The following is a 14,082-nucleotide window of genomic DNA, read 5'->3' as shown; positions in this document are numbered from 1 at the left end:
ATGATGGGTCCCATGATCTAGGAGCCACATCCATATGAGCATGCAGTCCTAATCAATTCATGTATAGACTCGACTCAACTATAACTCTAGGGATCCCGGGGTGAATAAGACGTCACTGGCTGTCACCTACCCAACCAATCGTGGTGCTGTACGTCTTATTCCTAGACTTCGGCCTGATCTGTATCCACATCTACAATAGGGGAGGTGATCTTACCCTAAGCTGAGATATCGCCGAACGTCTAGAGTCTGCCTGATCTCCAGACTGTCCTATCTTAATGCATGAATAACAATTTATCATCATAACATAATCATATAAAACATAACAAGAGTATAGTATGTGATTTAGTGGGCAACTCAACGCGATCTCAATTGAGTTGTTCTTCCCGGATATCACATGAATTATACCTTTATCTTCCCCGTCTGAGGAAGACGAAATCTCGAAGTCCAGTCTGTCCATCTTCAATCTGAAATGACAAGAATAAATACGCTGTATCAATGTGTAGCCCAAAACACAATCTGTTCTGATCAATACCCAATTCAGTACAAAATCTGATCACATCAACAATATCACGAGATAACAGAAACCAATACTGAATCTGATCAATCTGTACCAACTGATGTTTAAACGGCATAACGAGACAATCGGAATAACCCCGTCATTCTCAACATCACAAATATAATACCAGAACTCGCAATCAATACTGATACAAGTGATAATCTCAATAACAATACGAATCTGATATGAAATCTCAGTCAAATCAACTCCAAAAATCATAACAATTATATAAACACTCTGTTTCTTATTCTGACTTCGATTCTATGATGTCTAACATGACAAGAACATCATATATGAATCCTATTCAATTCTGACCACAGCATAATTTCAAAACATGTCTAAACGTAACAAAACTTACGTCCAGTTGTAGCCTGTGTTGATAGGAACACAGTACTGAAGTCGGATTCAAAATCAGACGGGCGGATTTTTCATAAAAGGCGTAAGGATTTCTGGAGGAATTTCTCGAACTTCCTTTCCTTGGTTTCTTTTGTCTGAAGAATGAACTTGTCTATATATATATATATATATATATATATATATATATATATATATATATATATACGATGCATGCAAACTGAAGCGTGGCACCTTGCATGCTTTCCGGGTGGCGCTCGAGCGGTTGAAATATACCGCTCGGGCGCGGAACATACTGTCCGGAATTCCAAATCGCACCCTTGGCGCTCGGGCGGTTGAAATCTACCGCCCGGGCGCCGAACCTTCTGTCCGAGCAATAATTTGTGATGCATTGGCACTCGGGCGGTGCTTTTCTACCGCTCGAGCGCCGAAGTTTCTGCCCAAATACTTGGCTAACAAGTGCAACGACGCCCGGCCTTGTCATATCGGTTCATTTGAGTTCTTATAATCTCAATCATGTCAATTAATCAACGTCTGATTATAATGATTTAATCTCGGGCATTACACGTCGTCTCAAACTCGACTCAACTCTATCCTAGGGATCCCGATGTCTCAATATAGGTATTATATCGAATCTCAGTCGATAGGAATGAATCAATCCCTAAACGGCATCGATATAATTCATATATCAGTGTCTGGGCGAATCAGCCGCAGAATTGACGACTCAGTCAATAACCCGACGAATCAGCCGGTAATTAGGCGAATCAGCCAATAACCAGACGAATCAGCCTGTAATTAAGCGAATCAGCTTAAGTTTAGACGAATCAGTCTATAACCCGACGAATCAGCCGGTGACTAGGCGAATCAGCCTATGACTCAACGACTCAGTAATCAATACATACAGTCAGTATCTAAGCAAATCAGTCAATGACTAGCGAATCAGCAGTCATTACATGCAGTAGCTATAAATCAATAGGCTACAAATATCAATCTTATCACACAGTAGCTATAAATCAATAGACTACAATCATAAGTCTGATCAATTGCAAATATCAATGCAATAAGTAAAAGTATGTGATTTAGGGAAACTCGAGTCAAACCTCACTCGAGTTGTGCAATCCCAACTCAACATTAATTTATACCTTTCTTCCTGATACTCTGACTCTGTCGAAGTCTCGAACTCAAAACCTGTCAATATCGATCTGACAATAACAATATCGAGGGTTTGGTATCAATACACCACTCAATTAATACTGGATATAAACAGAATTCAATCAAATTCTGTTTCAATAACATAACATCATAATCTTAATATATCCAGCCCTATCATATCAGTCAGATATCAATTCTAATATCTCATAATCGATAACCACTCAATCTGGATATCAATTCTTATTCAATCTTATTCTGATATCATAACAAGTTCATATTCAGTCCGTTTCTTAATCTGACTTCGATTCTACGCTGTCTAACATGTCAAGAACAACATATATGAGTACCATTCAATTCTGACAATACCATAATTTCAAAGCATGTCAAAACGTAGTAAAACTTACGTCCAGTTGTAGCCTACGTCGCTAGGAACTCGATATCGAAGTCGGATTCAAAATCAGACGGACGGATTTCTCGAAAAAGGCGTAAGGATTTTCTCCTTTCTTCTTCAGACCCTTTTCAATTTCTGCTGAATAATTTTCGAAGGAATTATCATCTATATATATTAGTGCATGCATGTCATGAGGTGTCCTCATTTTCGCACAACACGTCGCACCGCGGGTGCGGTAGGTGTAAGACCGCGGGTGCGCTCATGGTTCGACAATCTTATCTTTTCTGAAATTGCATGACCGCGGGTGCGGTACATGTCAAGACCGCGGGTGCGGTACTGCACCGCGGGGGCGGTCCCTGTTAACACCGCGGGTGCGGTGAGGCTTCGGCCTCCTCTTCACAATTTCATTAATATCGACCGCGGGTGCGGTCCTTCTTCAACTGCAGGTGCGGTCTCGCTTCGCATGCCCTCTTACACAATCTCATTTTATCAACTTAAAATCTTGGCATTACTTTTCTCCAGCTAATCCGTTCTGTCTATAATCATTTCAGATTAATCTCAAATTACTGTAATAACATCTCGGGCCTTACAACATTAGTTGTTAAACCTTAGTTTAGTTGAATGTATGCAGTACAGGACTTGTATTGTATTTTAACTGATATGTATATTAGTTTGATTTCACTACGTTCCGCACTTTAAAAAGAAAAAAATTTTAGACCCTGTTTTATAATTGATTAATTAGTCCCAATGATGATTAAGAACTTGATTAGCGTCCGTGTCCCCACAACAGGTGGTATCAGAGCGATAGATCCTTTAGGCTGAGATAGTCAGAGCTGATAGATCCTTTAGACTGAGATAGAAGAGAATGAGCGGGGAATTATCTTTTCTTGCATGTGATTGCTAGCATGAGGATTATTTCAATGTTGACTTACATTGTGTGTGCTAGCATGATTTATTGCTTTCCCTATTACATGTTGTTTGTTATCTGAGTTGATTACAGCATGTAATTACCAAGAATGAATCAGAACCGAGTCTGAATCAGAGGTATATGATCAGAGGAGGGCTGAGACAGATTATATAGATTGGGTATTGATTGGTTTGATATTCAGATATACCGCCTCAGAGATTTCCAGAAAAGGGCAGTACTTCGAGTGAATAGATAGATGTATCAGAAATTCAGATAGAAATGCAGTTGAAAGAGTTTCAGTTATTTCAGCCGCCGATTCTGAGTGGTATCGAGACGTCTGAAGATTGTGAGAACTGGTTTGATGACATAGAACTACTGTTCGATTTACTTGATTGTACAGATGAACAGAAAGTTAAACTAGTATTCCATCAGTTACGAGAGGCCGCCAGGAGTTGGTGGATTACCACCAAAGGAATATTAGAACTGAGAGGTACAGTGATTTCGTGGGAAATATTCAGAACTGAATTTTATCGATGATTTTTCTCAATTTCGTACCGAGAGGACAAGAAAGCAGAATTTGAGAATTTGAGGCAAGGTCAACTGAATATTGAAGGATATGTGGCTAAATTCTATACTCTACTGCGTTTTGCTCATCATTTAGCTGGAAATGATGAAGCTGTAGCGGATCAATTCATCAGAGGATTGAACTCAGAGATAGTTGCATTGATGAACATACAGCAACCTCACCATTTTGCTGATGTCTTGAGTAGAGCGAAGAGAGTGGAGGCGAGTTTGATTAGACAATTAACAAGTTTGTGTGTGAAACAACCCCAAACACAGCAATCCCCTCTTCGAGTTGATCGTGGCAACACGAGTGGAAAGCAAGATCTGCTGAAAGCTCAAAAGAAGCCATTCAAGAAGTTAGGGAGTTGTTCCTCTAGTTCTAGTGATTCTAGTTCGAGTTACACTGGAGTGTACTGCAGAACTTGCGGAGGAAGACATCCCACAGGACATGGCCAAGGAGTGCTTGGTCGTTGCAATATCTGTAAACAACCAGGGCATTTTGCTAAGGTTTGTCCACAAAGAGGTCCCCGAAGATCTTAGAGGGCGGGACCATTTGGATATGTGATTGAGGAACAGACCCAGGGCACACTTGATGACATAGTGACAGGTACTGATCTTTTATGATTATGTTGCATATGTATTGATATATACTAATGCATTTCTTAAGATTATCCTGGAATGAGTTGCATGGAGATATGCATTATCTGTTGGGTCTGTATTGCTGTAGTATTAATCTTTGTACCTTCTGGGGAAAGAAAGATTGATCTCAGAGATTTCTGTGATATATTGTATACTACAGTAAGATGAGAATGAGAATCGAGACAGAGTATGGTGTACTTGTATTGTCTGATTTGACTGCATTACTGATATTGGTGATATAATGATCAAGTACAGAAAGACAGAAATATTGTAGAATCTGTTCCAGACATGGTAAGATTCAGATTAGAGATAGCTAATGAGTAGAGATTTTTCAATAAGGATTCTAGATTTAGAATTCCTTTGATATTTTCGTATATGACTCGATTGTTACAGAAAGGAACAGATGGTATCCTTATGTACTCAGTAGATGTACTGAAATCGAGCTTAAAATTGGCAGATTTGCCAGTGATATACGAGTTGGCAGATGTTTGCCTTGATAAGATTTTAGATTTGCTTTATATCAGAAAGATAGATTTCAAAATTGAATTCAGATCAGATACTGATTGTTGTTTTAGAATTCAGTACAGAATAATATTGTATATACAGAATGATACAGAATAAATTGAAAGATCAGTAGAAGAGTACTGACCAGGAGTTACATCTGATTTAGTGTTTCTCTTTGGCATGTGTCAGTATCTTCAGAGATGTTCTGATAATTCTACGCTTGTTATATCTATGAGATTTTGATATAATTGCAGCATTTGATTGATCGAATCGACTATCGGAAGACTATATTGATTATTCTGAGAATAAGGATTACTGTATACAGAAATTATTCAGATATGAATCCTGCTTGAAACAGATTGTATTTAGAATATGCGATACCTGCAGTTAGTATACCGATTGATTCTGATACAGTTGAGATTGTGACCAGTGACTGATAAGATACTGATATCATAAAGATCAGAAATTTCAGAAATGTCAGAATTGTCAGAAATGTATTTTGTCTGATTTAGCAGCTTATTTTATTCGACTGTTGCTTTATATCAGCTGAATATTGTTATTGTTCTAAATCAGTATTTGAGACATCTTATATTGTTTTGGGAGCATATTTTATTTGCAGATGGGATATAACAGTTGATTAGAATGACACGTGAAGATGTTTACCAAAAATCATTGTATTATGAGTTCACTGAACTCACTAGATCTGTATAGGATATTGATATTTCGTCTCTGGTGTAATATTATTGTGTTTTGAATCCGTATATGCTGCAGATTAGTGTGAACCAGTGAGAGTATATACAGTTCCAACCGAATACCAGGTAGGTATATTTTCTTTCATTTATGTTATTAACTGATTTGTTTGTATCAAATAGTTCGAATCTGAAATCACAGATAGGGTCAGAAATATACCGTATGGATTCAGTGTTCATTTTGCTGACTGAGAATGTATGAGATTCGAACAGACAGGTATGATATAGATAGATTAAATCAGTTATAACAGAATTTGTACAGAAATGTTGGCAGAAATTGTACTGATATGTCTGAATCGCTAACAGAGAAGACAGAAAGAGAGAAATTAGAAGATTTATTACATAAATTGTATAGTTCTGACGAGAAATGGGGAGTATAATTCGATGAATTTCGTAATGAGATTATCCCAATACTTTCCAGATTGTGATATAATATAATTATGATTGACAGATTGTTCAATCTATATCTATTAGTTTGTACAAGATGATGTACAAACATGACCAAATGACAAGATCGATGTCAAGAAATGGTCAGATTAAACAGAATGTTGAAGTAGATTATATCAGATTGTGATTTTTGATTTATTTTGCACTTATGGCAGATTACCCCATAAGTTATGTCGCAGATGATTCACCGACTGATAGATAGTCAGAGTTTACTATCCAGATATTAGAAGACATTGGTAGAACTTTAGTGCTGGATGTTAGCACTAATTGAGATGATTTATTGTCACTATATGACTTACTGCATGACGGTAGCTATTTAGATAAGTTCAGAATGAACAGATTGAAGAAACTAACGTCGGATGATGACGATTGATATTTGAAACTGAAGATTTCATATGTCCTTGATTACGATAAACAGAATTGATAAGAACTTATAGTACTGATATGTTATAAGCTGTGGATTGGCATATACGGATGTTGTATAGCCAATAAGATAAGATTGATTCTGTCAGAAAGAATTGGAAAAGTATTATGACATTGTACTTAGTGAATTCTTATTCCAGATTGGAATCAGAATCAGTAGAAGTAAGAGAATTCAGAATGAAGATTATCCTGTTGTTGAAAACACAGTAAGATTGTCAGTAGGTCAATGAGAATATCTGAAAGACAGAATCTGATATGAGATTGAAATTTCAGAATTGATTCATTGAGATAAGTTTTCTGATTTACCTCTTGTATACGTTTCGTGTTGATATCTGACTTGATTACCTGTGATTTCGAGGACGAAATCATATCTTAGAGGGAGAGAATTGTAAGGTCCGAGATTATAGAAATGATATTATTTTAAACTGAGATTATTGAATTAGAGAATTATGGAGTGTTGAATTATATTCCAAGATGTTTGAACTTATTTAGGATTGAAATTGAATCGAAAAGATTGAATAGGGGCCAAATTGCAAATAATGGAAAGTTGAGGGACTAAAGTGCAAATATGGAAATTTTGGTTGGACACTTGTCTTGCCAAGCTTATTAACGTGTAACCCTTCATCCTTGTCACATTTTTCAGCATGAAATTCGAAACTCCATGGATAATATCTCCAAGTTTTGTTGTTTTTATCATAGAAAATTGATTTTGCAAGATCCGGCCATCCGATTTTCGATCCGAGCATAGTTCTGCGCTCCTCGCATCAAGAGCTACTAGAGGATGTAAGTTTCATTGAATTTCAACATGTTTCAAAATCTAGATGTTGGAGGAATTGTGATTTTATTATAGATATGTATTCTTGAGTAGCTAGAGATCATAACACCGTAAACGGATTGGTTATCGGATGTCGTATGCAATTGTTGAAAAATCCAGCATGTTGGCCGAAATTACATGGTGCTGAATTATTGTGTTTTGGATGGGTATTGTTGTGGATTATGAGTTGTTGATGTTAGTGGATTGTTGTTTGAGTTATCGAGATACCGAAATTGCGTAGTTATGTCGCCGAATTTGATATAGAATGAAGTTAATCAATTTCATGTCTTGAGTTGAGTTTGATATTGATAATGTGAAGTTCGAATTGTGCTTGTTCAGAATTGGTGAAGAAGATTCGGACTTGAGATCGTAGCTTCAAAACCGAAGAAAAGGAAGGTATAAGTCAATGTGGTATTGGGAGATGGACTTGAGTCGGTTTAGACTTGGGTTTCCCTAAATCACATACTTTACTTTATTGCATTGATATTTGCATTGATTGATTGATATACTTGTTTTCTTGAGTTATAGATTACAGGTAGTAGAAGAGTAATCTTATGACAGAAGTGCCGTTAGTGGTGGGTTCACCACGGGCACATTGCACGATGTCATAAGATTGTGTATTGGCGGATGTGCCAAAGTATGTCACTGGATGTTTGGCTATCGATGTGGATAGGATGATGGCTTTTTCTATTACTGTTAATCAGTATTGTATCGATGTGGATAGATTAGTAGCTCTTCTATTACTGTTAATCGATGTCATATCGATGTGGATAGAATTAGAGTTGCTTCTATTACTGTTAATCGGTACTATATTGATGTAGATAGAATAATAGCTTCCTCTATTACTGGTAATCGATACCGTATCGATGTGAATAGAACTGGAGTCTTTTCTATTACTGTTGATCGATACCATATCGGCGTGGATAGAACTGGAGTCTTTTCTATTACTGCTAGTCGATATACGCATGCCAACTTCTAGAATCGGGATCCCTAGGCTAGGATTGAGTCTAGTCTGAGTCGTGGAGTCACGAGCATTGTCGACAGTTTGATAGTGATTATGTTTCAGATTTTGATACATATATTTGTTACCTGATTACAGGCTTTATATTTGTTTATATGATTGCATGTTTCGTTGGTTTATACTGGGATTATATTCTCACCGGAATTATCCGGCAGTTGTCTTGTCTGTATGTGTACATGACAACAGGTGGGACAGGTACAGGGTTGAGGAGATGAAGAAAGATCGTGATTAGAGTGGAGATTCTGGACTTTGAGTATGATGTATAATAGGGTTGGAACACTTGACATTAGTTGTTAAACCTTAGTTTAGTTGAATGTATGCAGTACATGACTTGTATTGTATTTTAACTGATATGTATATTAGTTTGATTTCACTACGTTCCGCACTTTAAAAAGAAAAAAATTTTAGATCCTGTTTTATAATTGATTAATTAGTCCCAATGATTATTAAGAACTTGATTAGCGTCCGTGTCCCCACATAAAGTCTTCCAAAAGTAACTCAAGAATTTAACATCGCGACCAGAAACAATAGTCCTAGGCATGCCACGCAACCTAACGACTTCTCTAAAGAACAAATCCACAATGTTTGAAGCATAATCGGTTTTATGACGAGCTATAAAATGTGCCATCTTAGAGAACCTATCCACAACAACAAAAATAGAATCCCTCCCCTTCTTAGTCCTAGGCAACCCCAAATTAAAGTCCATAGAAATGTCAATCCAAGTTCTTTTTAAGAATAGTTCGCAAAAGTGTTCCCGAAGTTTTATTGACAACTTCAGTTGTCCATCCGTTTGGGATGACAAGTAGTAGAAAACAACATATTTGTGCCAAGTTTAGCCCATAAAGTCTTCCAAAAGTAACTCAAGAATTTAACATCGCGACTAGAAACAATAGTCCTAGGCATGCCATGCAACCTAACGACTTCTCTAAAGAACAAATCCGCAATGTTTGAAGCATCATCGGTTTTATGACAAGTTATAAAATGTGCCAGCTTAGAGAATATATCCACAACAACAAAAATAGAATCCCTCCTCATCTTAGTCCTAGGCAACCGCAAAATAAAGTTCATAGAAATGTCAATCCAAGTTCTTTTTAAGAATAGCACGCAAAAGTGTTCCACAAGTTCTATTGACAACTTCAGTTTGTCCATCGGTTTGAAGATGACAAGTAGTAGAAAATAACAATTTTGTGCCAAGTTTAGCCCATAAAGTCTTCCAAAAGTAACTCAAGAATTTAACATCGCGACCAGAAACAATAGTCCTAGGCATGCCACGCAACCTAACGACTTCTCTAAAGAACAAATCCACAATGTTTGAAGCATCATTGGTTTTATGACGAGCTATAAAATGTGCCATCTTAGAGAATCTATCCACAACAACAAAAATAGAATCCCTCCCCTTCTTAGTCCTAGGCAACCCCAAAATAAAGTCCATAGAAATGTCAATCCAAGTTCTTTTTAAGAATAGTTCGCAAAAGTGTTCCCGAAGTTTTATTGACAACTTCAGTTGTCCATCCGTTTGGGATGACAAGTAGTAGAAAACAACATATATGTGCCAAGTTTAGCCCATAAAGTCTTCCAAAAGTAACTTAAGAATTTAACATCGCGACTAGAAACAATAGTCCTAGGCATGCCATGCAACCTAACGACTTCTCTAAAGAACAAATCCGCAATGTTTGAAGCATCATCGGTTTTATGACAAGTTATAAAATGTGCCATCTTAGAGAATATATCCACAACAACAAAAATAGAATCCCTCCTCATCTTAGTCCTAGGCAACCGCAAAATAAAGTTCATAGAAATGTCAATCCAAGTACTTTTTAAGAATAGCACGCAAAAGTGTTCCACAAGTTCTATTGACAACTTCAGTTTGTCCATCCGTTTGAGGATGACAAGTAGTAGAAAATAACAATTTTGTGCCAAGTTTAGCCCATAAAGTCTTCCAAAAGTAACTCAAGAATTTAACATCGCGACCAGAAACAATAGTCCTAGGCATGCCACGCAACCTAACGACTTCTCTAAAGAACAAATCCACAATGTTTGAAGCATCATCGGTTTTATGACGAGCTATAAAATGTGCCATCTTAGAGAACCTATCCACAACAACAAAAATAGAATCCCTCCCCTTCTTATTCCTAGGCAACCCCAAAATAAAGTCCATAGAAATGTCAATCCAAGTTCTTTTTAAGAATAGTTCGCAAAAGTGTTCCCGAAGTTTTATTGACAACTTCAGTTGTCCATCCGTTTGGGATGACAAGTAGTAGAAAACAACATATTTGTGCCAAGTTTATCCCATAAAGTCTTCCAAAAGTAACTCAAGAATTTAACATCGCGACTAGAAACAATAGTCCTAGGCATGCCATGCAACCTAACGACTTCTCTAAAGAACAAATCCGCAATGTTTGAAGCATCATCGGTTTTATGACAAGTTATAAAATGTGCCATCTTAGAGAATATATCCACATCAACAAAAATAGAATCCCTCCTCTTCTTAGTCCTAGGCAACCGCAAAATAAAGTTCATAGAAATGTCAATCCAAGTTCTTTTTAAGAATAGCACGCAAAAGTTTTCCACAAGTTCTATTGACAACTTCAGTTTTTCCATCCGTTTGAGGATGACAAGTAGTAGAAAATAACAATTTTGTGCCAAGTTTAGCCCATAAAGTCTTCCAAAAGTAACTCAAGAATTTAACATCGCGACAAAAAACAATAGTCCTAGGCATGCCACGCAACCTAACGACTTTTCTAAAGAACAAATCCACAATGTTTGAAGCATCATCGGTTTTTTGACGAGCTATAAAATGTAATGCCCGAGAATTTAATTACCGTAATCTGAAATGATTTGGATATGATTACTGTAATCGGAGATTCATCCGGAATGATTTATTGAATTAATCGAGATGATTATAGACGGGACGCGTTCTTGTTAGATTTTGAAAGGAAGAATATTGCGTGTGCGTGACTCGAAGGTCTCGCGCATATGCGCGAGAAGTGTACGCGCGAGCCATACGAGAAGCCAAGGGAGAAATCCAGAAAGTTTGGCGCACATGCGCGGTGTAAGTGCGCGCACATGCGCGGCAAGGCCAGAACCAGTGGCGCATATGCGCGAGTAGAGTGGCGCATATGCGCGGGAGGGCCAGAAGGGGTGGCGCATATGCGCGGAATTAATGGCGCATATGCGCGAGTAGCAGTTTCGCCGAGACAGTAGGTCTCGCGCATATGCGCGAGTAGTGGCCGCGCATATGCGCGAGATGTGTTGCGCGAAGGACGAACCATGTGCTTTGCTGCATGTGAGTGTAAGTATATATATATATTTATATGCGTAAATCTCATTTCAGAAGAGGAGAAATCAAGATTTGAAGGAAAAGCTTCGTTCTTAATGTTCAAAATTGATTTACGAGCAAATCGTTTTTCTGAATTGGAATCCGACTTCGGTACTGTGTTCCTATCAACGCAGGCTACAACTGGACGTAAGTTTTATTACGTTTAGACAAGATTTGAATTTATGATGTTGTTAGAATTGAATATGATTCAGATATGGTGTTTCTGCTACCGTAGATATTGTAGAATCGAAGTCAGATTTATAAATAGACTGGGTATGGCATTGTTATGAATTTTAGAGTTGATTTGATTGAGATTGCTATCAGAATTATGCTGTTATTCATTTTACAAGGTACAGATACTGAAGTTATAGATTGTACTGAGATTTATTAGGAATTCTGGTAGTGTATTTGTGATGTTCAGAACTGACGGGGTTATTCAGGTTGTATTATTATGCCGTCGAAACATCAGTTGATTTAAATTTATCAGATTCAGTTATGATTTAGATTTCATCGTGATATTCGTTGATATGAATCAGATTGTATCTTGTTCAGATATTGATCAGATTATGTACTGAGTAGAGTATTGATCAGAACAGAGTGTGTCTTGAGTTATGCACTGATACAGCGTATTGATATTGTCATTTCAGATTTGGACAGATTTGGATACAGGTCATCGTCTTCGTCAGATAGGGACGGCAAAGGTATAATGCATGTGATATTCGGGAAGTCCCAACTCAAATGAAATCTCATTTGAGTTTCTCAATAAAATCACATACTAGATTATTATTTATATTGTTACCTGATTATGCTTTGATTTTAGAATTGTATTCAAGCAGGTAAGATAATTGTGATATTCAGTTATGAATATGATTATGCTTGTTTACAGATTGTTATTCATTGCATTTAAGATAGGAAAGTCTTGACAGTCATTGTCAGACTTCTAGACGTTTGGTGTATCTCAACTTAGGAGTAGTCATTACTCCTATTGCCAGCCGTCGATACAGCTCGGACCGAAGTCTAGGAATAAGACGTACAGTCGCCCCGAGTGGTTGGGTAGGTGACAGCCAGTGACGTCTTATTCACCCCGGGATCCCTAGAGTTATAGTTGAGTCGAGTCTAGACATGATTTGATTAGGACTGCATGCTCATATGGATGTGGCTCCTAGATCATGGGACCCATCGTTATTGCTTTCAGTTATGATAGCATGTTTGTATGATTTAGATTGTTTATGTGCATAATTATTGATTTAAATGGCATGCGAGTTTAAATGGATTTCGTAGATTAGGAAATCTATTATTTTGATTCTAATCATGATTTATTTTGAATATATACATGCTTACCATGTTTTATACTGGGATTTATTCTCACCGGAGTTATCCGGCTGTTGTCTTGTTTTGTATGTGTGCATGACAACAGGTGGGGCTGGATTGAAAGGGATCGATATACGGTGTTCAAAATCGCAACGGAAGCACAAAAATGTTTTCAAAACATGAAAACCGAAATTTTGGTATAAAAATTTTTCAAAATTGAACACCATGTACTAGTTGTGCAAACATATACAAAATCTCAACTTTCAAGCATAGGGTGTTGAGAAAATTACCTATCAATCACAAGGATTGATTTTATGGCTCCAACTAAGGTGTAAACACCTTAGCTCTTGAATGGCATGAAGATCTACAAGCTCTCCTCCAAAAACTTGAAACTTTCCTTCAAAATAAGGCCCACCACTAACTAGGTAAATCCCCTCTTAATTTGCACTAGAAAACTAAGAGGATTTTTCAAAGAAAAGTGTGTGTATTCTTCAACAATTGAAGAACACAAAAATGGAGAAAACTTGGAGAGAATTGGTGTAGGAATTTCGGCCATCATCCATGTGTAATGAGGGAGGAGAGACTAGTCTTGGGGTTGCAAAAAGTTGATTCAAAAAGTTGCATGCCAACCATTATTTTAATCAAAAGTATTCCCCAACTCTTCACCTCCCATGCATGCATATTATATAGTTTTTAATCAAATTAAAAACTTTGGACTAAATTTAAATATCTCAAACACATTTGAGACTATTTAAACATTACTTGAATTTACCCAAGTCCCACTAGTTAAATAATTATTTTAATTGAGCTCTACAAGACTCAATATTATTTAATTAATCCAACACTTGAATTAAGTTAATTATTTGGGCTCTACTAGGCCCACTAGTGTTTAATTAATTCAACACTTGAATTAATTTAATTTAGTCCATAA

Source organism: Primulina eburnea, chromosome 10 (assembly GCF_022965805.1).
Source record: "Primulina eburnea isolate SZY01 chromosome 10, ASM2296580v1, whole genome shotgun sequence".
Classification (NCBI taxonomy): Eukaryota; Viridiplantae; Streptophyta; class Magnoliopsida; order Lamiales; family Gesneriaceae; genus Primulina; species Primulina eburnea.
This window is presented reverse-complemented; position numbering follows the sequence as displayed.